General features: G+C 44.1%; 1 long non-coding RNA gene and 1 other non-coding gene across 3 annotated transcripts in view; both read left to right on the forward strand.

The window, feature by feature from the left end:
- Nucleotides 1-214: 214 nt before the first annotated feature.
- On the forward strand, nt 215-352 carry LOC114807759. The gene has a single exon (XR_003755833.1). It is a non-coding gene; the product is annotated as a small nucleolar RNA SNORA7 (small nucleolar RNA).
- Nucleotides 353-15,643: 15,291 nt separating this feature from the next.
- LOC103171388 overlaps nt 15,644-25,425 on the forward strand; it is a 38,891-nt gene continuing 29,109 nt past the window's right edge. The window contains exons 1-3 of one of the 2 annotated variants that reach the window (XR_003755675.2): nt 15,644-15,766; nt 16,017-16,062; nt 17,530-17,605. This is a non-coding gene — a long non-coding RNA (uncharacterized LOC103171388). Of the gene's footprint in view, nt 15,767-15,937; nt 16,063-17,529; nt 17,606-25,425 lie in introns of those variants that run through there. The other variant, XR_486760.3, reaches the window with a different exon arrangement.

Consider the following 25,425-nt stretch of genomic DNA (forward strand, 5'->3'; position numbering starts at 1 on the left):
CAAATAATGTTGGTCACGGTCCCTTTCCCACATAGGGCTCACAGTCTTAATCCCCATTTTACCGATGAGGTAACTGAGGCCCAGAGAAGGGAAATCACTTGCCCAAGGTCACACAGCAGACAAGTGGCAGAGCCGGGATTAGAACCCACGACCTCTGACTCCCAAGCCCAATTTATAGAAGTATAGATAAAATCCAATAGCTACTTAACTGATTTCCCTCTCAGGGTCGCACCTGGAGAGTTTCCAGTACTCTACCAGTCTTGACTATGGGAGGGAGAGTCGAGCAGAGGCATACCCATTCCATTCCTAGCTTGGGTGGTGGCTAGCGAGTGGGAGGCCGTCTGCCACAAGTCAAAACTCACCTGTGTTGGGCAGCAGTGGCACGGGAGAGAGTCAAGGGCGGAGACTCAAGTTCACTGCGCGGAAGGAGACAATGGTAAACCACTTCTGTATTTTTACAAAGAAAACTCTACGGATCCACTACCAGAACAATTGCAGATGGAGGTGGGGCGTTCTGGGAGAGATGAGTCCATGGTGTCGCTATGGGTCGGAGACGACTCGACAGCATAAGACAAGACTTAACTGATAAGGGTGGATGAAGAGCTATATCACTAGAATAGACTTACCACAGACTCCTTTCTTAGAGATCCAGGCTTGCTTGAAAACTGGAGACTGCACTAGATAACCTAGAAACTCTGTGCAGGTGCATGATTCCATGTCAGGCAAGAGGTCTGGTGCCTTGTCACGTGTCCTTACAGCCTTGGCAAATGCTTCTTCCCCAACCCCAGTTTGCCAAGAATGACATAATCTCCTGCTCTGGCATAATTTTCAGTCCCAGATGTAACCAGGAATGACCTTTAGACGAATGAAATCTTAGGCGTCTTATAGCAGGGAGATCAAAGGTGGGGCAAATACTAACCTCTACCTCCTCGCCAATGTCCAGTCCCTAAGGAACTTCTCCATGTTTTTTTTTTTTCCTCAGGCTAATGCCAGGCAAGATGGTGATCTCCTTTATAAATTTAGGAGCAGAAGATTGCCATCACTCCTTCTCAATTCTGTACTTCCCAAGTGCCTAGAACAGCGCATTGAAACAACTCAATAAATACTATTACTATTACTACGTGAAACATGAGACCTCACAAATAGAAGAATTAACTTTGTCTATAATCTCCTCTACCACACCCTTCACTCTCTCTCTCAGTCAGCAGATATCTCTTCCAGGACTAAATTTCTCCCAAATTGCCAAGCCCCCACCCCATTGAAACTTCCCATCTACCTCTGTTCCAGCCTGCAGAAAATGAAAAATGCCAGCAAGAATGCTAGGAAGCCCATAGCTGCGGCTGTGACCACTGCGACTTGAACTCTGAGCTGTGAGGAACCTGGAACTCTGCTCTTCTAACCGCAGTAAATGGTGGCTCTTTTTGAATTTATCTTTGTCCTTGTCTTTCATACTGTGTTTTTATTGTGTTCTTTTTCCTTAAGTATGTGTCACCAGTCCCTTTATTGTGAGTCTAATTTCCCACTCGTCTGTCAATCACTCAACCATATTTACTGAGCACTTACTGTGTACAGAGCACTGTACTAAGCGCTTAGGAGAGTACAATATAACAGAGTTGGTAGGCAAGTTCCCTGCTCACAGTGAGTTTAGTCAATCAATTAATCATATTTATTGAGCACTTGCTATGTGCACAACACTGTATTGAGGCCTTGGAAAAGTACAATATAACAGAATCGGTAGACATATCCCCTGCTTACAAGGTGTTTACAGTCTAGAGGGGGAGATAGACATTAAAATAAATTATGGATGTGTACATAAGTGCTGTGTTTCCCAGTGCTTAGTACAATGCTTTGTACACAGTTGTCATTTAATGGTTACATTACATTTACTGCAACTACTAAGCCATAGGACTTGGACTCTAAGCTTCAACTTTCAACCACCCTCCTAACTATGTAACGAAGGTTGCCTTTGTTCAATAGTCAGATGATGTTAACTTTAATTCATTCATTCAATCGTGTTTATTGAGCGCTTACTATGTACAGAGCACTGCACTAAGCAGGGGTTTGGGGAAGAGCTGGAACTAGCAACCCATTGCTCTCCTGTAGGGGCATCATCCTGCAGCTGTAGTGGAGTCATAAGAAGCAGCATGGCATTTGGATAGAGCACAGGTCTGGGAGTCAGAAGGTTGTGGGTTCTAAACCTGACTCCACTGCTTGCCTGCTGTGTGACCTTGGGCAAGTCACTTCACTTTTCTGTGCCTCAGTTTCCTCATTTATAAATTAGGGATTAAGACTTTGAGCCCCATATGGGACAAGGACTGTATCCAACTTGCTTTGCTTGTATCCACTCCAGCACTCAATACAGTGCCTGGCACAGAGTAAGCGCTGAACAAATATCAGAATTATTATTATTATTATATTTGAATTTTGGCATTTCCATGGATCATCTTTCTTCTTCCCCCTCATGCTAAAAGCATGCAGTATGCAAGAGCAGCCTTAGAAGAAGGCAAATTGGGTCCCACACTTAATGAGTTTAATACTAAAAACCCTTTCTTTCCCCACACTTGAATCTTCCTTATAGCTGGACAAAGGGTAATGGAAATAGAAAATGTCCAATTTGCTTCTAGGTCACCAAAATTAAACCTCCAAGGTGACTCAGGATGAGACACTCTTGTTTAAACATTAAATGGTAAGTTCATACAAATATGCCAAATTGGTCAGCTAAAATATTTCTATTGATTTATTTCAGAGTCCCTCTAATAAAAATTAACTGTAAAAATTTTTTCATGGTATTTGTTAAGCACTTACTCTGTCGTCAAACACTGTTTTAAGCACTCAAATTAGTACAAGTTAATTGGGTAGGAAACAGTCTCCATCACCGTCTAAGTAGGAAGGAGATCTAGTTTAATCCCCATTTTGCAGTTGAGGAAACTGAGGCACAGAGAAGTTCAGTGACTTGCCCAAGGTCAGACAACAAGCAATGGGCAGACCTGGGATTAGAACCCAGGTCCTTGTGACACTAGCCCATGCTGCCTCTCTGTTTTGTTTTTCAGGGCCTGAACTCTGCTCCAGAGAAGTCTCTAAGAGTGTCAATAACTACGTCTTGCACAGTGAATTGACCTTCTTGGAAATCTGGAGGAATCTTCCTCTCAGAATCTCTTCCAGACTCTCCCTTCACTTCTGTCAGTTCTGCCAGTTCAGTTCCTTACCTCTGGCACAATTAACTTGGCATGGCTGTTCATTGCTCTCCACCAACAGAGTCTCAATCTTTTCCTAGCATTGAGCAAAAGGCTGGCAGAAATAAATGGAAGCTTTGGAGTGCTACTATTTTCAGGAGCATAATAATAATAATAATAATGATGGTATTTGTTAAGCACTTACTAGATGCCAAGCACTGTTCTAAGCACTAAGGGTGGGGAATACAAGGTAATCAGGTTGTCCCACATGGGACTCACAGTCTAAATCTGCATTTTACAGATAAGGTAACTGAGGCACAGAGAAGTTAAGTGACTTGCCCAAAGTCACACAGCTGACAAGTGGCAGAGCTGGCATTAGAACCCATGACCTCTGACTCCCAAGCCCGTGCTCTTTCCACTGAGCTACGCATTATTTGCATCTACCGGCGCAGGTTCTGAGTCTTCTATATTCCACCTTTCCTTCTCCATCCAAACTGCTACGGCACTGATCCAAGTACTTATCCTATCCCGCCTCAATTACTGTGCCAGCCTCCTGGATAACCTTCCTGCCTCCTGTCTCTCCTCACTCGGGGTCATACTTCGCTCTGCTGTCCAGACATTTTCTAAAAAAAGCAGTTCAGTCTACGTTTCCCCACTTGTCAAGAAGCTCCACTGGTTGCCCATCCTCCTCCGTATCCAAAAGAAACTTCTTACCATTGGCTTTAAAGCACTCAATTACCTTGCCCCCTTCTATCTTACCTTGCTGATTTCCTACTACAACACAGCATGCTCACTTTGCTCCTCTAACACCAACCTACTCACTGTACCTTGATCTTATCCATCTCCCCACAGAGCCCTAGCCCATATCCTACCTCTGGCCTGTTACTCCTTCCCTCTTTATATCTTACAGACCACCACTCTACCCACCTCAAAGTCTTATTAAAATCATTTATCCTCCAAAAGGTCTCTCCTGACTGAGCACTCATTTCCCCTCCTCCCTCTCCCTTCTGTGTTGCCCTTGCACTTGGATTCATATCTTTTAAACACTTAATATTCCACAAGGAATTTACAATCTAGCAGGGGAGGCAGACATTTAAATAAACTACATATATGAGTAAGTAACAGAGTATATAGAATATATACATAAGTGCTACTGGGGGAGTTATAAGTATTTTTTATGGTATTTGTTAAGTGCTATGTATGTGCAAGTTACTGTTTGTTTTTAATTGTATTTGTTAAGTGCTTACTATGTGCCAGGCACTGTAGTAAGCACTGGAGTAGGTAAGAGCAAATCAGGTTGGACACAGTCCCTGTGCTACCTGGGGCTCACAATCTAAATCCCCATTTTTAAGTTGAGGTATCTGAAGGACAGAGAAGTTAAGTGACTTGCCTAGGTCACACAGCAAACAAGTGGCAGAGCTCAGTTTAGAACCCAGGTCCTCTGACTTCCAAACCTGTGCTTTTTCCCTTAGGCCATGCTGCTTCTCTTAAGTGCTTAAGTGATACTAAAGTGGTTCTTTTAAGTGCATAAGTGGTGTGGAATGGCTGAAGTGGCAATTAGGGGAAAGATATAAAGTGGGGAATTGGCGATTAATTGGGGAAAGTCTCCTAAGGAATTGCGATTTCAGAAGCACTTTGAAGATGGGTGAACGGCCATCCTACATTTTACCCTCTACCATTTTTCTGAAGATTTCGAACCTGGGATTAAGAAACCGTTTCAGCCATGGCTGCCTCCAGAAGCTTTGTAAACTCAGAAGGAAAGTTTAGCACGCATAAGGCTGACAGGCTTTCTATCCTCCATGTGGTTCAAGAACCACAAAATGTAGCTTTTGTTAAAGCTCCTCAGCCTGGCCTATCTCACTAAATGAAAATACAGCTACTTAGACCTTGGGGCTATTTTCCAATGAAATGACGATAGCTAGTAGCCCTTAAATCTTACTGAATCTGGGGAGGGCCCACTTAAAGTGAAGGAGCCTTGCCATAGATGCCACATTTGACTTCTTGAGCAATTTCACCAATGCCATCTAAATGCAATACTTAAGATCAAGTGCCAAGGCAGAATCCCAAGCAGTGAGGTCCTGGGATTCAGTCAGACCACCAGCACTGTTGCATGGCAGCTTTGCAGCAGTGCTTATCATATAATAATAATAATAATAGTAATAATAATAATAATGGTATTTGTTAAGCACTTACTTTTTGCTAAGGACTGTTGTAATCACTGGGGTAGATACAAGGTAATCAGGTTGGACACAGTCCCTGCCCCACACAGGGCTCACAATCTTAATCCTCATTTTACAGATGAGGTACCTGAGGCACAGAGAAGTTAAGTGACTTGCCCGAGGTCACACAGCAGGCAAGTGGCAGAGCCAGAATTAGAACCCATGTCTTCTGACTCCCAAACCCGTGCTCTTGCCATCCACCTTCGTCATTAACCTATCCACTTAACAAATACCATTATTATTATATTCAATTATTCATTTGGCCACTTCACCCCAATATACTGATGTTACTAACCACTATATCTTTGTTCTTGCTCCTCTGGGGTTGACATCTGCCTGCCCCACCCAATTAGGCTGTAGGCCTAGCTATGCCCACAGCAGGGATCATGATCATGACTTTGGCACATGGTTGTGCTTAGCAGAACAGTAAGCACTAAAATACCATCAACTGATTTGACTAAATCAGTTAGACTCAATACAGAAGGTCTGCCTGGTTAGAACTCTGCTTATGATGATGATGGTATTTGTTAAGCACTTACTATGTGCCAGGCACTGGACTAAGCGCTGGAGTGGATATGAGCAAATCAGGTTGGACACAGTCCCTGTCCCAAGTGGGGCTCACAGCCTCAATCCTCAGTTTACAGATGAGGTAACTGAGGCCCAGAGAAGTGAAATGACTTGTCCATGCTCTATCCACTATGCCATGTTGCTTCTCATATACTGCTCATGAACCTAATCTCTAAGAAGTGTGACCTAGATAACACTGTAGCATTACAGCCAATTTTCTCCTGACCAAAGAGGTCATTTTTTAGCACTGAATCCTCAGTTTTCTCTTTATCTAATAGTGTAGTTCAATAAATGTTTTGAGAAACGCTCTGGGCATGTCACTCCCCTTCTTAAAAACCTCCAGTGGTTGCCTATCAACCTCCGCACAAAACAAAAACTTCTCATTCTAGGCTTCAAGGCTCTCCATCACCTTGCCCCCTCCTACCTCTCCTCCTTTCTCTCTTTCTACTGCCCACCCCATAGGCTCCGCTCCTCTGCTGCCCACCTCCTCACTGTCCCCCGTTCTCACCTGTCCCGCCGTCGACCTCTGGCCCACGTCCTCCCGCTGTCCTGGAATGCCCTCCCTCCTCACCTCCGCCAAACTAACTCTCTTCCCCTCTTCAAAGCCCTACTGCGAGCTCACCTCCTCCAAGAGGCCTTCCCAGACTGAGCTTCCCCTTTTCCCTCTGCCCCCCTTCACCTCCCCTCAGCTAAGGCCCCTTTTCCCCCCCTTTCCCTCTGCTCCTCCCCCTCTCCCTTCCCCTCCCCTCAGCACTGTGCTCGTCCGCTCATTTGTATATATTTTTATTACCCTATTTATTTTGTTAATGAGATGTACGTCCCCTTGATTCTATTTATTGCTATTGTTTTTGTCTCGTCTGTCTCGCCCGATTAGACTGTAAGCCCATCAGTGGGCAGGGATTGTCTCTATCTGTTGCCGAATTTGTACATTACAAGCGCTTAGTACAGTGCTCTGCATATAGTAAGCGCTCAATAAATACTAAATACTATTGAATGAATGAGCCCAAGATCAATAGTCCTTATATTTAAAATAATATCCAAGTCATCCCCCTCAGGAAAATTGGACTTTCATGAGGAGTCCTAGCCTTCCCATCTATGAAGCCTACTGGGTTCAGTTCTTGGGCTTTAAGCAGGTAGTATTATGGAGCCTCAAACCAGACCTAAACTCCAGGTGTCTGCTGCAATAAGCATCTTCTCGATTTACAGGAACAAGACGCAGTCTTCGATGATGGAAGCTTTATCTGATTGCCAGAATCAGCCTTTCAACATGGCTATGCAAATTCTACCACCTTTCGACGAGAGCATGATGACCTGCTGAAATAGCACACAACTGTTTTGGATGGATAGAACCCTGACAGATGTGAGTAAATCAACCACTGAGCAACCTCTCTACTTGTGTTGAACCCATCTTTCTTCATTTTGAGGACACCTGGGGAGAGCTGAGTCATCTCCAGAAAACCTCTTCTTTCCAAGTTTCAATGAAATGAGGGACACCACTGTCTGGAGCTGGTTCCCAGATTCAATGAGTGACCCAAGATGGTGATTGAGAGGGCCAATTGATGGCCCTGGAGAGGTGGCAAGGTTCATTCATTCAATAGTATTTATTGAGCGCTTACTAAGGTTCTATACCTCTCAACATATGGGTTGAAAAGAATATAAATCTGACCTAAAGAATTTCTCCCAAAACACCGGACGCTAATGCAGTATTGATATTGACAAATAATAGCAGTCATTAGGACTAGTGTACTCAACTTTACACTAACCCAAACAAAAACAACAAATGCAGTATTGCTATTGATAAACATCAGCAGTCATTATGACTAATGTACTCAACTTTACACTAACTCAAAAAGAAAAAAATGCAGAATTGATATTGACAAAGATCAGCAGTCATTATGACTAGTGTATGCAATTTTACAGTAACCCACACAACCCACAGATATTTTCTATGCCTGGATTGCAGATCTAGCCTAAAACCTAATGCCCAAAAGTGGTTGGGTTAATCAGAGTTATCTATTACAACAAGGGGTCACAGTGGAACTTGGGAAGCAAAATGACTTAGCTTATTGGTAGTAGATAATGGATTTCTTCATATTATATTTTACTGAAACCATAACATTATCCACAGGGCCTCATAATTTGTTTCAAGCAGTGTAAGATATGTCCTCAAAAGAAGTACAGTTTACTTCAGATAAGGCCATGTTAGGAAGACCAATTAGTTTCCAAGCCTATTCCACCTCCGGCGTGAAAGCATCATTGGGTTGCTATTACTACTACTAATAATTATGGTTCTTGTTAATAGCTTATTATTTACCAAGCACTCACTGTATTAAGAGCTGGAGTAGATACAAGGAAACTCGGTTGGACACATTCTCTTGTCCCACGTGGGGGCTCACAGTCTAAGTGGAAGAGAGTGGGATTCAAAGTCCATTTTATAGATGAGGAAATAGAGGATTTGAAGTTAAGTGACTTATCCAAAGTCCCACAGTAGACAAGTGGCAGAGGCGGAATTAGAATCCGTGTCCTGTGACTTCCAGGTCTGTGCTCTTTCCATTAGGGCCCGCTGCTTAAACAACTTATGGAAATACAAAATTTGAGAGTCAATTCCATACAAAGGAGAATCGACCTACATGGAACACGAGCATCAGCTCCAGCTCCCTAGAGCATTTTACTGCAGAATTAACTTTTTCAGTTATCTGCCACATTTTAGGCAGGGCACACGAGGAGAATGAATAGCAGCAAGATAGCACCATATGATGACCTAAAATGGGGGAAACGTGATTGGGGTGGACAGAAGAAATACATTAAAGATACAATGAACCAAAACCTCAAATGTTGTGGCAGAGCAGTAGGCAGTTGGGAAGCAGAAGCAGAAGGCTGATAAGCCTGGCACACGGCAATCAGAAACTGAGTGACTGTTTTAGAACAGTGACTTTGGGAAGATCAAGACGCCAAGAGGGAGAAATGAAAACAGCGTCAGACACTGTGGGTAAAAAATACAACAGCACAGCCAGAGACAGCCTTATGAGTATAATGAGGAAGAGATTGCCAGTCACTCATACAGCAGTTTTATCAACCACACCCACACTGAAAAAATTCTGTTAGAATCATCCCCAAACTAGGACAGATATAAAGAGTATAAAGAGTATTGTATAGTTGAATCTTCATTTTTTCAAGAAATGAATTATGAAAATTAGACACATCATCACTCTCACCATCTTTAAAGCCCTACTGAAATCATAGCTCCTCCATGATTAACCCTTCATTTCCTCACCCTATTCGCCCTACCTTCTGGCTCATCTTTGCTCTTGGGTCTGTACCCCTGAAGCACTTTTGTGCATATCCCTATACAGTGACATTTCCGTCCGTAATTCATTTTAAAGTCTTTCTCCCCTCTAGACTGTCAGCTCCTTGTGGGAAGCTGATGTGGAAAGATGATGGTTACCAACTCTATTGTACTCTCCCAAGTGCTTAATAGAGTGCTCTGCACACAATAAGCACTCAATAAATCCCATTGATTATCTGATTGATTGAGAAATTTGTTCCAAGAAGAGCAATAAAAGTAATGAAGAGAATGGATAAAGTTTCTCTGAGAAAATATTAGGGAGAATTGGCTTCGTCTAAAGAAGATTTTTAATCTGCCCAGATTACATCCATCCCAACTGCCTTTCAGCTCTTCTGGGCCATGTATGTACTTGTTTACTCACAACCTCCCATAGCACTTGTGTACATAGCTTACAACACCTATTACTGAGGCACTAATTCATATATAATCTCCCTTATATCTCTTCTTGAGAAGCAGCATTGGCCAGCTTTCGCTCCCATGGCTTCAACTATAATAATAATAATAATGTTGGTATTTGTGAAGCGCTTACTATGTGCCGAGCACTGTTCTAAGCGCTGGGGTAGACACAGGGGAATCAGGTTGTCCCACGTGGGGCTCACAGTCTTCATCCCCATTTTACAGATGAGGTAACTGAGGCACCGAGAAGTTAAGTGACTTGCCCAAAGTCACACAGCTGACAAATGGCCGAGCCGGGATCATCTCTACGCGAATGATACCCAAATCTATATCTCCTCCCCTGTTGTCTCTCCCTCCCTCCAGGCTTGTATCTCCTCCTGCCTTCAGGACATCTCCACCTGGATGTCCGCCTGACACCTGGAACTCAACATGTCCAAGACAAAGCTCCTTATCTTCCCTCCCAAACCCGGTCCTCTCCCTGACTTTCCCATCATTGTGGACGGCACCATCATCCTTCCCGTCTCACAAGCCCACGACCTTGGTGTCATCCTTGACCCCGCTCTCTCATTCACCCCACACATCCAATCCGTCACCAAAGCCTGCCAGTCTCACCTTCACAACATTTCCAAGATCCGCCCTTTCCTCTCCATCCAAACCGCTACCACGTTAGTTCAGTCACTCATCTTCTCCCGACTGGATTACTACATCAGCATCCTTTCTGACCTACCAACCTCCTGTCTCTCCCCACTTCAGTCTATACTTCACTCTGCTGCCTGAATTATCTTTCTACAGAAACGTTCTGGGCATGTCATTCCCCTCCTCAAAAATCTCCAGTGGTTGCCTAACAACCTCCGTATCAAGTAAAAACTCCTCACTATTGGCTTCAAAGCTCTCGATCACCTTGCCCCCTCCTACCTCACCTCTCTTCTCTCCTTCTACAGCCCAGCCCTCACATTCCGCTCCTCTGGTTCTTACCTTCTCCGTGGGCCTCATTCTCACCTGTTCTGCAGTCAACCCCTGGCCCACATCCTACCTCTGGCCTGGAATGCCCTCCCTCCTCAAATACGCCAACGAATCATGCTTCCCCCTTCAAAACCCTACTGAGAGCTCACCTCCTCCAAGAGGCTTTCCCAGCCTAAGCCCCCCTTTTCCTCAGCCACCCCCCCATCGCCCCAACTCGCTCCCTTTGTTCTACCCCCCCCAACCCCACAGCACTTGTGTATATATATGTACATATCTATAATTCTATTTATTTATATTAATGCCTGTTTACTTGTTTTGATGGCTGTCTCCCCCCTTCTAGACTGTAAGCCTGTTGTGGTCAGGGATCGTCTCTTTTTATTGATGAATTGTACTTTCCAAGTGCTTAGTACAGTGCTCTGCACATAGTAAGCGCTCAATAAATATGATTGAATGAATGAATGGGGGGAAGAGCACAGGCTGGGAGACTGAAGATTTGGATTCTAATCCAGGATCTCTTACTTGTCTGCTGTTGTGACCTTGGGCAAGTCATTTAACTTCTCTGTGCCTTCATTTCCTTATCTATAAAACGGGAATGAAATACCTATTCTCCCTGCCCCTTAGACTGTTAGCCGCACATAGGACAGGGACTGTGTCTAGCCTGATTAACTCTTATCTACCCCCAGCACTTGGCATATAGTAAACACTTAGCAAATACCATTATTATTCTTTCTCTTAATTGTAAATTGTTGTAAATAGTGGGTGTATCTGTCACCCCCACTAGATTGTAAGCTCCTTGAGGACAGGGATCATTTCCAGCACTTAGAACAGTGCATGGCACATAGTAAGTGCTTAACGAATGCCATCATTATTATTATTATTATTATCATTACTAATTATTGTACAGTAGGCACTCAATGAATACTACTGATTAATTGAAGAGAAGGCTGGCAGGAAATGAAATGATCACGTTCAAGCATGTGAATGATTATTTGTACAGGATGACAATACTTCAAATCCAGAGAAGATAGAAATATAATCAGAAATTTTAAATTTTAGCAGAATAGAGTTTTAGGTAAACGAAGGAAGAATTTCCGACAACATGGCAACAAACTGGATGATTAACTGCAGTCCTACCTGGAGGCAGGGGTCTGGACTAGATGGTCTCTTGAGTATTACTTCGACCCCATTATGACGATAAAAATGTGCTGAATAGATCCATCAATCAATTGTATTTATCGAGCACTTACTATGTGCAGAACACTGTACAAAGTGCTTGGGAAAGTACAATAAAACAGAGTTGGTAGACATGTTCCCTGTCCACATGAAGTAATGAGACTACAGCCCAGAGAGTTTAAGTGACTTGCCCAAGGTCACAGAGCAGGCCACTAGCAAAGCGGGGACTAGAACCCAGGCTATCTCTGACTTCCAGAGACTTCATTTCATTACAGGCTCCCATCCTTGAAAGGATGGCATTACTTGTGGCATTTTCGCTAGCCAGATGGGGCATCGATTTCACAGCACTGAGCCAGTTTGGATCGCTTCCTTGATGAAAGAGGGGTAATGGAGGATGCTAGAATCACCTTGTTTTGCCTCATGATTGTTCCTCATCAGACTGGTGGCTATCAGGGGGTGGTTTTTCTGGCAGACATTTGCTGGAAACAGTCCTTCCAAATCTTCCCGGAGGCCGAAGAGTCTGGCTAGTGACTACCCCTTGAAACAACCACCCTTGCTTGCATATGCTCTTGCCATTTTGTTTCTGGTCCAAAGCACCACTCTGTGAGGGGCATGGTGGCCGTGGTCACTGTGAACTTGGTACCATAGAGAAGACACCATTAGCGTGGCTTCCATGGCTTTGGGGCTAGCCGCTCCACCCCAAGGAGCCAGAGAGGGATCAGAGCTGGAATCAACCCGCCACAGCTCTACTCCTTGCCCTGGGCTGGCAGGACTGGGTCCATACTGTGGGGGTGAGCTTTCCCCTTCACCACTTCCATGGAACTGCCATGGGTGGGTGGTTGCTGTGCACCAGGAAGAGGTTCTGGCAGAATAGCTATGTGGCAGTGGAAGAGGAGGAGGGAGATAATGCCTCTACTGCTTTTCTGGTTCTTGTCAGGATTGGGAAGGGGCAATTTCCCCTGCCCCCGCCCCCCCCATTCAGATTATCATCCTCCAAAAGCTTGCAAGATGAGCACAGGCATAGTGATTTTGGCTGCTGCTGAGGTCTCAAGAGGTATTCTGTTTCATGACCACACTGCACAATTCTCCCTTCCGGTCATCTCTGGCTTAGTGCAGAGCACCACCACTATTGCCAAAACAACTCAAGTTCATGTCCAGCTGGTAGTAGGATAAATATTGCCTCTCTTAACCACTGATATCAGAAGAATGCTCACCCTGAATGGCAAGTGGGTCAGAAAAGGTGCACTACTCTATTTTCAGGGGCACAGAATAGGTGTGTAAATGCTTCTCAGCCAAGACCCCCACCGACTGACACAAGCTCACTAGCAGCAATGTCATCTTGGTGCCAAAGGAAAAACTCTACTTTCACTGAAAGCCCCCATCCACCAACTTGGAAAGAGAACTAGAGAATCTGAGGAGCTTTATGTAATTTTGGCAAGTACCATATGCCAGTCCTGTGCGTTCTTTCTGTGTCATAAACACTAAAACTCGGATCTATTTAGGGTAGCCTCAAACATATTTTTAGTTAGTCTCAAGAAAATCTTGCTTCAGAATTATCCGCCCCCTGGACAAAATTTGTTGTGAATTCTCACAATTGGTTGTTCTACCAGAATTATAATATTAAAGATAGCTCTTTATAGCTGGTATTTTCTGCATCATTACATAAACATCTTAAAACATAAGGATTTGACTCAAAATATCGTATGTTAAAGGACGTAGTGGTTATACAAGTCTCTCTCTCCCCTTTCTCATCATTTCCTAGGATGAAAGGAGCTGAAAATATTTCTCCGTGTGATTAAAGGTAAAATTTCAAACAACCAGAAAAATGTAAAAAAAATTTTGATCATTTATCATTTCCTTGCCAAAGCAACTTAATTAGTGGATAATCTTCCCCTCTAACATCTTTTTTAGTTGCCGTAATATCATAACACACTGTTTCTGGCAACACACCCAGCTTCCTCCAGCTCGTAGCCCAATTCGGGAACCACTACACTACCGTGAAAACCCGCTGGCTTTTTAAAATAGAAAAATAATTTTGTTTTTGGAAGCCAGGGACAAAAAGATATTCCTACCATGAAATATAAAAATGGGGAAGGTGGGAGGAGGTGGGGGGAGACATAAAGTTGGGAGAGCAGCAGAGAGATGGCTAACTGTCCAACGGAGAAAGCCTTGGTGAAGGAAACGGGGTAAAGCTGCACCGTTCCTAGCAGTAGCCTACTCCTCCACCCCAGCTCTTGCCCTTAGTAAATGTGTCACTAGTGTTTTGTCTGGAGCTGGCTCTGTAACCCAAATTTGATGTGAGTGTTTCTGTTGGAGTGTGCGTGTGTGTGTGTGCGCGTATGCATGCATGTGTGTGTGTTTGTAAAATACCTGCCTCTAGATGCGCTTGATTTGCCAATACGTGTTTTAATAATTCTGGTATTTGTTAAGCGCTCACAGTGTGCCAGGCACTGTACTATATGCACTGGGGTGGATACAAGCAGATCGGGTTGGACACGGTCCCCTGTCCCACTTGGGGCTCACAGTCTCAATGTTTTGCTCACGTGTGTGTGTGTTTGTGTACACGTGCGTAGTATCCACGTAGTCTCTCTGTGATCGAGATTGATCTGCATGTTTCTGTTGGACTTCGTGTGTTGTGTGTGTGTGCGCGCGCGTGCGATGTACCTGACTTTCAGTGGTCGAGTGTGTGTGCTGCTCACCTACGTGTGTCAGACTGGACGTCCACACCATTTTCCGCTCTACTCGGAGACAGGCACATAAAAGGGAAGGCGACAGTCGCACGTCTCCGTCCTCTTTTCCTCAAATGCCCTTTGCCGCAGGTTTATTATTACAGTGTGTGGGGCTGTTCCTCCTCCCTCCTGGCTCCCTGGCAGGGCGCCGCGTCTGTGCAGCGCTCTGGCCGTGGTTCATGCCTGGCTCGGCACCAGCTCTCCCTCCTCTTCCTCCCCCCGCCCCTCCTCACCCCGCCACCTCTTTATTTGGCTGAAAAGCATCTCTATCTTGGAAGGGAAGGTCAAGGCGCCGGGGGGGGGGGGGGGGGGGGAGGACCCCGGGGAGGGGATGGAGGAGGGGGAGATGACTGACAGGTTGGCGGCCGCGCCAATCGGCTGAAGCTCCTCATCCCCCAGAGTGGATTTGGGAGGGGAAATCTGGGTGCGGGGCGAAGGCATCCGTGGAGACGGGAGGAGGAGCGAGGAAGGGAAAAGGAGGGGGAAGAGGGAGGGGGGAAAAGAAAAAAAGGGGGAAGAGAGGGGTGCGGGGGGGGGGGGAAGCACGGAGGGAAAAGAGGGGGGGAAGAAAAAAGGGTGGAGAGAGCGATACGGATGGGGGGAAGCGCGAAAGGAAAAGGGGGGAAGATCAAAGGGGGGACGAGACCTACGGGAGAGGGAAAGCACGAAGGGACGAGGGAGGAGAAAAGGGGAGCCGGAGAGGGAAACGGGGGAGGGGGCATGATGGGGAAAGGGAGGGGGATAAGGAAGAAGGGAAGCACGAAGGGGGAAGGAGGAAAAGGAGTAGCGAAGAGGCGGGGGAGAGGAGAGGGAAGGGAGGAGGGAAAGGGAGAAGGGAGCAAAAGGAAAGGGTGGGGGGAGATGCGGGGGGGAGAGAGTGGAAAGGGAAGGGGGTAAAGAAGGAAAAGGGGAACGGGGGAAGGTAGAACAGGTCTCTCGGTGCCGGTGGAGCAGGCGGCTGGGTTTGCCGGCACTGTGTCTGTGCCCGGAGCCGGGATTGGTCGGGTTGCCAGACACTGCGGGGGGGTGGGGGGGGGTGCTCGGAGTTGCAGATTATTGCAGAGTAAGCAGTCTGGCTCCGCAGAGGCAGCGGCAGCAGCAGCAGAGCGGAGGCGCTGGCTCCAGGCCAGCCCCCATCAGAATTAGCTCATTGTTCAATAGAACCAGCACAGGCAACGCAAACCCAACCCGGGAGAGAAAGTGGGGCGGGAAAAAGAGTGGGGAGGGGGGAGAGGAGGAGAGAGAGGGGTGAGGGGAGGAGGGGGGAAAGAGGGGGAGAGAGAGAGAGAGAGAGACTGACTTTCCCTTCTTTTTCCAAGGCTGCACTTCTTCCTGGTCTCTTTTGGGGGCTTTTTTTTTTAACCTCCTCCCTCCCCCCCCCACTCCCCCCACCCCCCATGAACTGCCTTTCTAGCATGATGCCCTTTTTCCATCCACATTTGTGTTTCAGGTGTAGAGAGGACAGAAAGTGAACAGGGAGCAAGGGGCTTTTGTCTGTAAGTATATGCAATTCAAATCCACAGCCTTAAAGAGCTTTTCTTTCTCTGTGTTGGTTTCTTTCTCTTGCCCTTAGCTGTACTCTGTTAGTCCCTCAGCATTCACAGCTTTTCCTGAGCATTTGGGAAAAGCCGAAGCCTATCTTTAAAAAAAAAAAAAAAACCAAAAACAAAACCCAAATTTTGGCATTTTGGTCCTGCTGCTTTAATGTTGGAATTTAACTTGGGATTTTTCTAAAATGCCCAAGTTGAGAGGGAGAAATGAATTTTTTTTAAAAAAGATCGGTGTTCCCCCTCGGGTTTTTTTATTTTCAGAGCAGTACTATAGAATGACTCGCCCACATCGAATGCACTTCTGGGCTTGCAGGCACCCAGGTTTCGGGTTCTTTTGCCTTTTTTAAGCGAATCTAGTCCACTCCAACCCGACACTGAATTCCTCTTCCTAGGTGGCTGCCGGGGGTATTTTTAGAGCATTCATTCTTGCAGCAGTTTTCTGCATTTCTTGTGCAGCGCTTAAACTTTGGGCATGTTGAATTTGTCGTTGGTGGTGTTTTTTTGTTTTTTTTTTCATGAGAAATTGCATGTCGGGTTTCTTTTCTCTTTGCAGGAGTAGTAAACCTGAATTTGCCCCTCTACGATAACTACTATGAGCTTGTTGTGGGCAGGGGATGTCTCTGTTTGTTTTTATATTGTACTCTCCCAAGCGCTTAGTACAGTGCTTTGCCCACAGTAAGCGCTCAATAAATACGAATGAATGAATGAATACATAGGTGTACTCCGTATATGTACATGGAACCTTTGCAGAGAAGTTTTAGTTTCGTGCATCGTAACTGATGGTAACTAACAAAAGAACCGTATCGTGATTGAACGTGGTAAATTAAGCGGGGGGGCTCACGGTGCCAATTAAGATCATGCTTATTTGGTTAGGTAAAGGGGCATAATGATGGTTATTCCTTTTTTAAAAAATCTCGTGTAGGATCTTTTTTTCGGAAGGTTATGTAATGCAGTGCCATTTCCAAAAATATCCACCCTGAGCCATTACATGGTGGAAGAGTGACTCTTATTCGGCTGTCTTGATCGCAAATATACAGCGTGTAGTATGTCTGGGAACAATGAACTGGCTTTTCAGCCTCCAGAAAGCGATCTATTTTTGTCAACTTGTCTGATTTTTAAGTGGGTACACCATTCGGTATGGTACAATTCAAAGGTGTGCAGAGCGCTAAGTATAGCGCGGGGCTTTGCAAATCCAGGTATCAGGGATTCCTTTGTCCTATATTTAAGCCTATAGACTGCTGAGGCACGGAGAAGCCCGATCCAGAAGCACGTGTGATTAGAATAATTTGCATGTATCTGATTTTTCCATTGAAGATTAGGTGCAGTTTGCGTGAATGTTGTACAGAAGCATTTTGCATTGGCAGTCACTGTGGTGAGATTATTTGTCTACTTTTATTTCAAAATATTTTTCAGGCTGTCCTTCCAGGACTGCTGGAGGAGAGGGGAGAAGAGGTGCGGGCAGTCCCAAGACTGCTAGAGACTCAAAATGGTAAGAATTAGTCATTTAAGGAAACAGTCAGTAGTTTCCCGTCAGTCATGATCAAATATGAGTATTAACATCTTTCTTCCCCCTCCACCCCATTTCCCTCCCATTCTTTCTCCCCATTTATTCCCTCTCCTCTCCCCCACCCCCGACCTCCTTCCCCACCACACACACACATTTATCTTTCTGACCTTTAAAATACAGTATATCCTTCAGGATCCTGGGGATTTGCCAAGAAACAATTAATGCCTTCTAAAACTCTTTGTGACTAGCATCATTCATTTTCAGTCATTTTGAACGGAACCCGAAATCCTTCTTCTTGAGGAAAGGTTTATTTAATTCTCACACAGAAACTGTTTTGTACACCGAGAAGAGAGACACATTGTGACTGTTTATGCAAGGGACTACCGTGTTAAAACTGAAGCACTGTGCCGTTAGGTTTATTAGTTGATCTTGGAAAAAAAAAAGTCACCAGAATAACTGCAGGATATGTATTTTTGGTTGGAAGGTTATAATGCAGGAAATGCAAGAGCTATATTATCTGGATATAATTTGTCTGCTATGTTTAGGGTATATTGAACAGTACTCCAGTAGTTTTAGTGCATATCACATCAGTTTATAACTTTTCATTTCCTACAAAAATCTGAGTGGTTTTAGAGGTCAAACAAGCTGACCTCTAAATGAGTCTGCAAGAACAAAAAGGCCACTGAGAAGAGGAGGTAAGATTTGGGATTCAGATAAATGAAAGAAATCAACATCAAACAACTCACCAGAGGAAAGGTGAATATTTAATTTTCTTGTGAAATAAAGCTGTACCTAGAGAGGATTGGAAGTAATGCCATAAAACTTTTCAATAAGTACAGTAAGTCCTGTTATAGATAATTGTACTTCTTAAAACACCTCTTAACCACTCAGAATGTGTAGGTTTTTTTACGAGGGTGGAATTTAATGAATCGGCACAAAAATCAAATACACGTTTTTGTTTTTTTGAGAAAGTCTGGGTTTAAACTTCCTTGGGGAAAATGGTTCAGAGGCAGTGAAGTGAACTCAATATGAATTTTGTTCTCAAATCAGCTTTTCTATACAACCTCAGTGGATGATGTCTACACACCTTTTTTTTTTCCCTCCCAAGGAATGATTCTGGTAAGAAAATATAATGCTCATCTTCCTAAAAATAAGAAGCTTCTGACAGAAAGTCAAAGAGGGGAGAACATTAAGAGAAAATAAGGAATAGAAATGGCAACACTCATTGTGTCTGTGGAACCTAGACTGTTGTTTGCTACATTATACCAACACCTACATATATTGTACCAACACCTACAAAGATTCTGTTAGCAGGCATGTTGTGAAATCTGAGGTGCACTTGATCGTACATTTAACAAACAGGTCTCCTATTTTGTTGGGCATAACATAGCCATTGATTCTGCCCGCAGATGGTCTTTTAAATCAAACTAGAGTAAATATCAAGTTTCCCTACCAGATAGCAGAGTCAGTTTAGTAGAAGGCAAGCTTGCGTGCCAAAACTAAGAATAAAAGTTGGACCTTCACGTAGAAAAGCAAATGTGATTTATTGTTCCTCATTGGAAGTTTCTTCCATTGTCAAACTTTGTATGACAGTTCACCTGGAAATCTCAATTGGTGGTTCTTGGAAAGTTTTTCTTTTTAAAAAACTTACTGGGACAAGCTGCATGACTTTTGGAGGAGCCTTTCCCCAAGATGTCATTATAGAAAAATACATTTTGGCACAAGCCCATGACCTGAAATTAAACCCCTGACCATTTTTGTCTGTTGGTGATTCCAAGTAACTTTCTAGCAATTTCATATTCAGAGCGGTCTAGTTTCTTAAAAGCCTTTGTGCACCATAAAGTAAAATAGCGTTCAGTTAAATTATTTTTAACTCGTTTTCAAATCCTGTTGAATCTTCTCCTCTGACTTCTTCACCAAAATGAAATTATATTCTTTTGTTGAAAACTGAGACAGTATAGGACCATGTTCTCCTCTGGTATAGCCCTGTGGGAATTTTCAATCAATCAATCATACTTATTGAGCACTTACTGTGTGCAGAACGCATGGTACTAAGCGCTTGGGCGAATACAGTGCAACAGAGTTGGTAGACACATTCCCTGCCCACAAGGAATTTACAGTCCAGAGGAGGAGGTTGAGGTCCAGAGGGCTTTCCATGAAACCAGTTTACTCAGGAGGAGACCATGGCCTATTTATTTGATCAGACACTACAGATGCAACATCTGTCCACTTCCCTGAGAGTTTATTCTATTTATATTTCTATTCAACATGCATTTCAGTGTGCATTATTTAAAACAGTCAAGCGGATCCACTTTCAATGCATTTATCTTGCTTAATAAAGGGCTACGTCCAATTTTGCATTTGTGATCTGCCAGTACCAGGATAAGGGATCTCCCACTGTCCTCGCTCCATGTGGCAACCCATATCATCTTTCAACATCAGTTTTAATTTGTGAATATTCAAAGGCATATGTGTTTTAAATTAATTTGAAGATTGTGGATAACATGTTTTCATTTATACCAATGGATTTACTTTCGATGGCTTGGATTTACTTGCAATGGTTCTCAACTACTGGGGGTTGACTGTGTGAAGTAGCAATTATGAAGTGAAAAGAAGACAACTGAAAAATCCCATATTCTCTGGAAAAGTGTGAGAAAATAAAATATCGCTCTCTCCAAGTTACAGGTTGGACCGTTATTTTCAGTATCACATACTCTTGCATAGTAATGCCATTGGCTTCAAAATCCATTTTGTGTGGAAGTACAGCGGTAAGAGCGTGGGCTCATTGTGTTTTAACGAAGAGACCCAGAAATGGGACCAATTTGCCATTCTCGCTGAAGGCTGTTGCTGGGCTTTTCAAAGAGATGAGTTTGAGTACATTGTACCACTCATATAACACTGCTTTCTGGTCAATCTTTGGAGTGGCAGTAACGGTTTTACAAGGAGATCCTTCCACTCACTGCTTATTAAAAGAAAACGAGGGTTTGGGAGGAATGAGATCCGATCGGTGTCTCTGCTACTGTGCATTTGGGGACCCAGGTTTGCAGATTGCTTAGAGATTCTTGGCTGAGGGTTTATTAAGAAATATGATAGGAGAACATTATAAGAATTGTTTCTTTCCCATAGGCCAGATCTACATAGCAGAGTGAAGGGGAACATTGGTAGTTATTTTGTGAATTTGAGATGGCTAATTCCAGTCCAGGCCCCACTGAATTAGGTGTCAAACTCCTTCAAGGGCTGAAATTAGAGGGTCCAGCCCAAGTAGAACAAGGAGACATTTTCACATGCCATCTGATATCCTCTTATCTAGGCCCAACTTGACCCCGCCTGACCTATACGCATACCCGGTTCCCGCTCCCCTCCACCAGTTCTTCCCACCTCAACTTTCCTTGAGTGTTACTGAGATTGCAGTCCCAGTGGGTGTATATGGACTCGTGCCCTGAGTAGGCCCCCATGTGATAGTGCCATAACGACCACTCTTGTCCCCTTCCCATCATAGAGAAGCAGCATGGCTCAGTGGAAAGAGCACAGGCTTTGGGAGTTGGAGGTCATGGGTTTGAATCCCGGCTCTGCCACTTGTCAGCTGTATGACTGTGGGCAAGTCACTTAACTTCTCTGTGCCTCAGTTACCTTATCTGTAAAATGGGCATTAAGATTGTGAGCCTCACGTGAGACAACCTGATGACCCCAGCACTTAGAACAGTGCTCTGCACATAGTAAGCGCTTAACAAATACCAACATTATTATTGTTAGTATATTCCCCCCCTTCCCCTGCTCTGCCAATAGGGGACCTTTGGGCCTTAGGACACCCGCCTCTCTGCAATCTGTCCATGACTGGACCCTTCGACCCTTCTAAGACTTTGAGAACAAGGGAAATGATGTCTCTTCCTTAAAAAGCCCCCCATTTGCCTTAGTTCTGTACATATTTTGTCGCTTAATAAATACATGTTGATTGTCTGGCTTCTTCCTTAACTATATGGGCAGTTCAGGCAAAAAGAGATTTTGGAGACTGGGAATGGGGGTGAGTGGATGTGTCCTTTAGTCATTAGATATCCTGATACGAGACCCCTCCTACAGGCTGAACCCTGGAGAGGCATATTGGGGGCCTCTGAGGCTCTGCTATTTGCTTAGTTGGCCAGTGAGCGGAAGGGGCATCTACAGCTAGGTTTTCACAGCCAAAGAGGAGCTGAAGGTTCTGACCATTTTCTGGCTCATTCGGGAGCTCCTCCCTTTCACCCCCATCCCATGTTTTCGTTTGATCTACTTGGATAATCCGGGGTTATTTTTTCTGCATTCTCTGGATAATAGCCTCAGCCCTCTGCTTTGTTTTGGCTGAAGGGACCGAGGCTAGCTGGTGTATGCAAGAAAATTGTGGCCAAGCAGACCTCCCCACAAAGGATTGGGCAGCAACTTCCATTTGAGGGTGAGAGGATGGGAGCCTGGAGAAACAGAAACTTGTTGTTGTTACTAACAAGGTATATTAGAAGATTTTGATTTATATTCAACTGCTCTTCTGGGTCGAACTAGAAAGAAGGTTAATCATAAGTCTCAGCACATGTCTGTTCAAATTACGATTGCTAAAAATATAATATCAAATATACTTTTCTAAATTTAACTGGAATAGCTATTTCCAGATACATCTAGCCTCCAGGGACAGTTCCATGTAATTCTTATCTGTCCCCGGTGAGAGAAAGGGACTGAGATAAGGACTCTAACTCAGGTCAAGCACCGGCGGCCTTAATAGGGTTGGGATTAAAACCTCAGCATGCTAAATGTCAATGAAGAGCACTTACCCTCGTAGCCCTGCAAGACCCTGAGTACCGTATTAAGAAAGAACGATTATCTGTGATATTTTATTAACCTGGGTACCCTTAGACATTTTAATGTGCTGACGTGTATTAAGTTGGGAAACATTACTACTTATTCATTTTTCATAGTTTCATTTCATCTTTATTTGATTTTTGAGGACTGAGGGTACTTTGCGGCCTTCACTTCCTCCTCTGAGCCAGCAATTTCACTTTGTAGAGCCCATTGGTCAGGCACGCAGGTAGCCATTGGCCGGAAGAGAGAGACAAATTGACCATGACATGTGGACAAGAGTCTGCTCAGAAAAACCAGCATCAGGCAAGGGTGGCAACTCTGCCCTTCTAGCCAGGGGATCCAGCTGGGCTTTGGCAGTTTCTTTCCCCTCATTTCCTCACAGGTATCCAAATATGCAGGCTATAGGATGTTTATAACCCATGTAGAGGGGTAAATAGCACCATCTCTGTGCTCAAATAGTCATCTCATGTCAGCTGTGTGACTGTGGGCAAGTAACTTCACTTCTCTGTGCCTCAGTTACCTCATCTGTAAAATGGGGATGAAGACCGTGAGCCTCACGTGGGACAACCTGATTACCCTGTATTTACCCCAGCGCTTAGAACAGTGCTTGGCACATAGCGCTTAACAAATACCAACATCATCATTATTATCTCATCCCTCAGGGTTCTCTGTAGCTAAGACAAAACATTTGAAAAATTGGAAAGCAGAAATGTTTGTCCAACCAGAAATCGTTATTTAGCCTTCCAACCCTACCCCATGGAAAAGTTGGGTGTGCCAACGGTAGTCATTGCTTGCTGGAAGATAATTTTGCTTCTGTCCAGGGCTTGAGGGTTTGGCTTTGAGCCTCATCTTTAAGGGGGAGGTGAATGAATTTGACGGGCTAGTCTTTTCAATCAGGGTGAGAGACTGGTAGCCTGAACCGTTCCTTAGAAGTTTATAGACGTAACATGGGGTAAACCCGTCAAGTGAAAGTACACATTTTGGCATTGCTTAAGTTTATGAGGAAAATTAAAGTAAAAAAAAATTGCATGAAATGCTTTACTTCTGATAATTTAATCAGACTGTCTGAAATTCTTCTGTTTTTGCTGGGGTGGTGTGGGGGGATTGGGTTGTTGTTTTTTTAGATGATCCAGAAATCAGGTCAAATAAATCCCCTGGAGTACGGTAAATCTCTAGGAAGTGGCCTTTTGAAAATGGTTTGGATTTTACCTAAGGGTTAAACATGTAAGCAACTTTCTAATCACTCGGGCAATCAACCAATTCTATTTATTGAGTGCATACTCTGTGCAGAGCACTGTACTAAGAGCTTGGGAGAGTACACATTCGTTTTGGATTCATTTTCCTAAATTGAATTGAATTTTACTAATGCCTCTTCTGTTTGTAGAGTACTGTTCTCCCAAGGAGCCGAGAAGACTTTCCTGCATTTATTTCCCTTGTTCTCAGGACATCCTCATGATTTAGGCAGAGAGCAAGCATATTAGCCAATCTGTGCCTCAGTATCTTCATCTGGTAAATGGAGTTGAAGGGAGTTTTGTCAAGTCTAAGGCTAGTTTGGGGACTTTATGGGGATGGGGCCCAAAAGATTTGAAGCCCTCCTTTCTTTAAAAAAAAATCAATTTCTTAGGCTTTGATGATCAGGAATTGGCATATTTATGCAGATACCCTAGTGCTTCAAATGTAAGTCTGGCATTGCTCAAGGTAACACTCGGTACCAGTAATGGAGTGGGGAACAGAATGCAGGCTCCCTAACTCCCTCGCTAATGATTCAGGAGACGGCCTTGCTCACTTCAGTAAAATGCAAATAAGCCTGTACACATAGTTGAGGGTTTTCGTGTGTCAAATACTGTACTGTGCATAAGACAAAAGCTTGATACATTGCATAGCAATGTTCAGAAATTGTCAGATTCCCTTCTTTCTCTGGAGATAGTCCTCAATGGCACCAGTGTTCCTTCTCGTCTAAAGAGTAACTGCTTTATTTTTCTATGTATGTGGACTTACATTATTTAAGTGTTTGAAGCAAACAATATCTTCATGCTCAGAGGATGAAGATACTAGGAATCATTGCCTAAAATGCACTTTATTTCTCGGTAGGAACTCTAGCAGTATTAATCCCGTGACTTTTTTTCAGACGTGGAAAGTCCATCTTAGGTGGTTGCTCAGTTGCCTAAAGATTAAATTTGAGCCGAACTAGGCTTTTTTTCTTTATCATGATGTGACTATAACTAGCAATACATTCTTCTGTCTGGGCAGTTTACATGATACTGCTGGGCCGAAACAGAAGATAAGATGGAGAAAGTCAGTAGTTTTGGTCAAATGTACTCCAATTAAATTGCAAGCTGAGTAATTAGAGGGCATGGGGTATCCAGCACAAAGGGAAGTGGAGCAATGGCAGCTGCTTGAATAATTTACGATAAAACCTTTGGGCAAATCAACTGTGGGCCATGTAGGCTGCTCAAATTCACAAGATAACGGTAACTTCTCCACTTTTGTATGGACCAGACCAAGTCAGGTTGTCACAAGTGCTTGCTTTCCACACAAGACTACTAGAGTCTCACTGCAAACATTTATCTTTGTCATTAATGCCATCAAAGAAAAAGAACTGACCTTGGGACCATCCATAAAAGAAAGAGCAGGGCAACAATAGACTCAGAAGTATTGCACTGGGTTCTGGAAAATGATGATGGGAGTGATTCACCAGCAGATAACATTCAGGCTGGTTCTAACCTTAATGCCTTCTTGGGAGAGAAAGATCCCTGGCCAGCGAGGGACCCAGTGACGGCCTTCTTCTTAGTGACACTCTTCCCCATTCTGGGTGGCTCCATGTGATGTTGAAGTGGAAAATTTCCTGTCTTAAAGTAATTTCCCCTGGTAGAAAGTGAGGGAGTTTGGGAGAACAGTATGGTAGACAAGGCAGATCCTTTGTGGAAGCTGCTATCTATGGTATACACAGAAGGAAATGGCATGATGGGTTTGGCATGAAA

The sequence above is a fragment of the Ornithorhynchus anatinus genome, chromosome X3, assembly GCF_004115215.2.
Source record: "Ornithorhynchus anatinus isolate Pmale09 chromosome X3, mOrnAna1.pri.v4, whole genome shotgun sequence".
NCBI lineage: Eukaryota > Metazoa > Chordata > Mammalia > Monotremata > Ornithorhynchidae > Ornithorhynchus > Ornithorhynchus anatinus.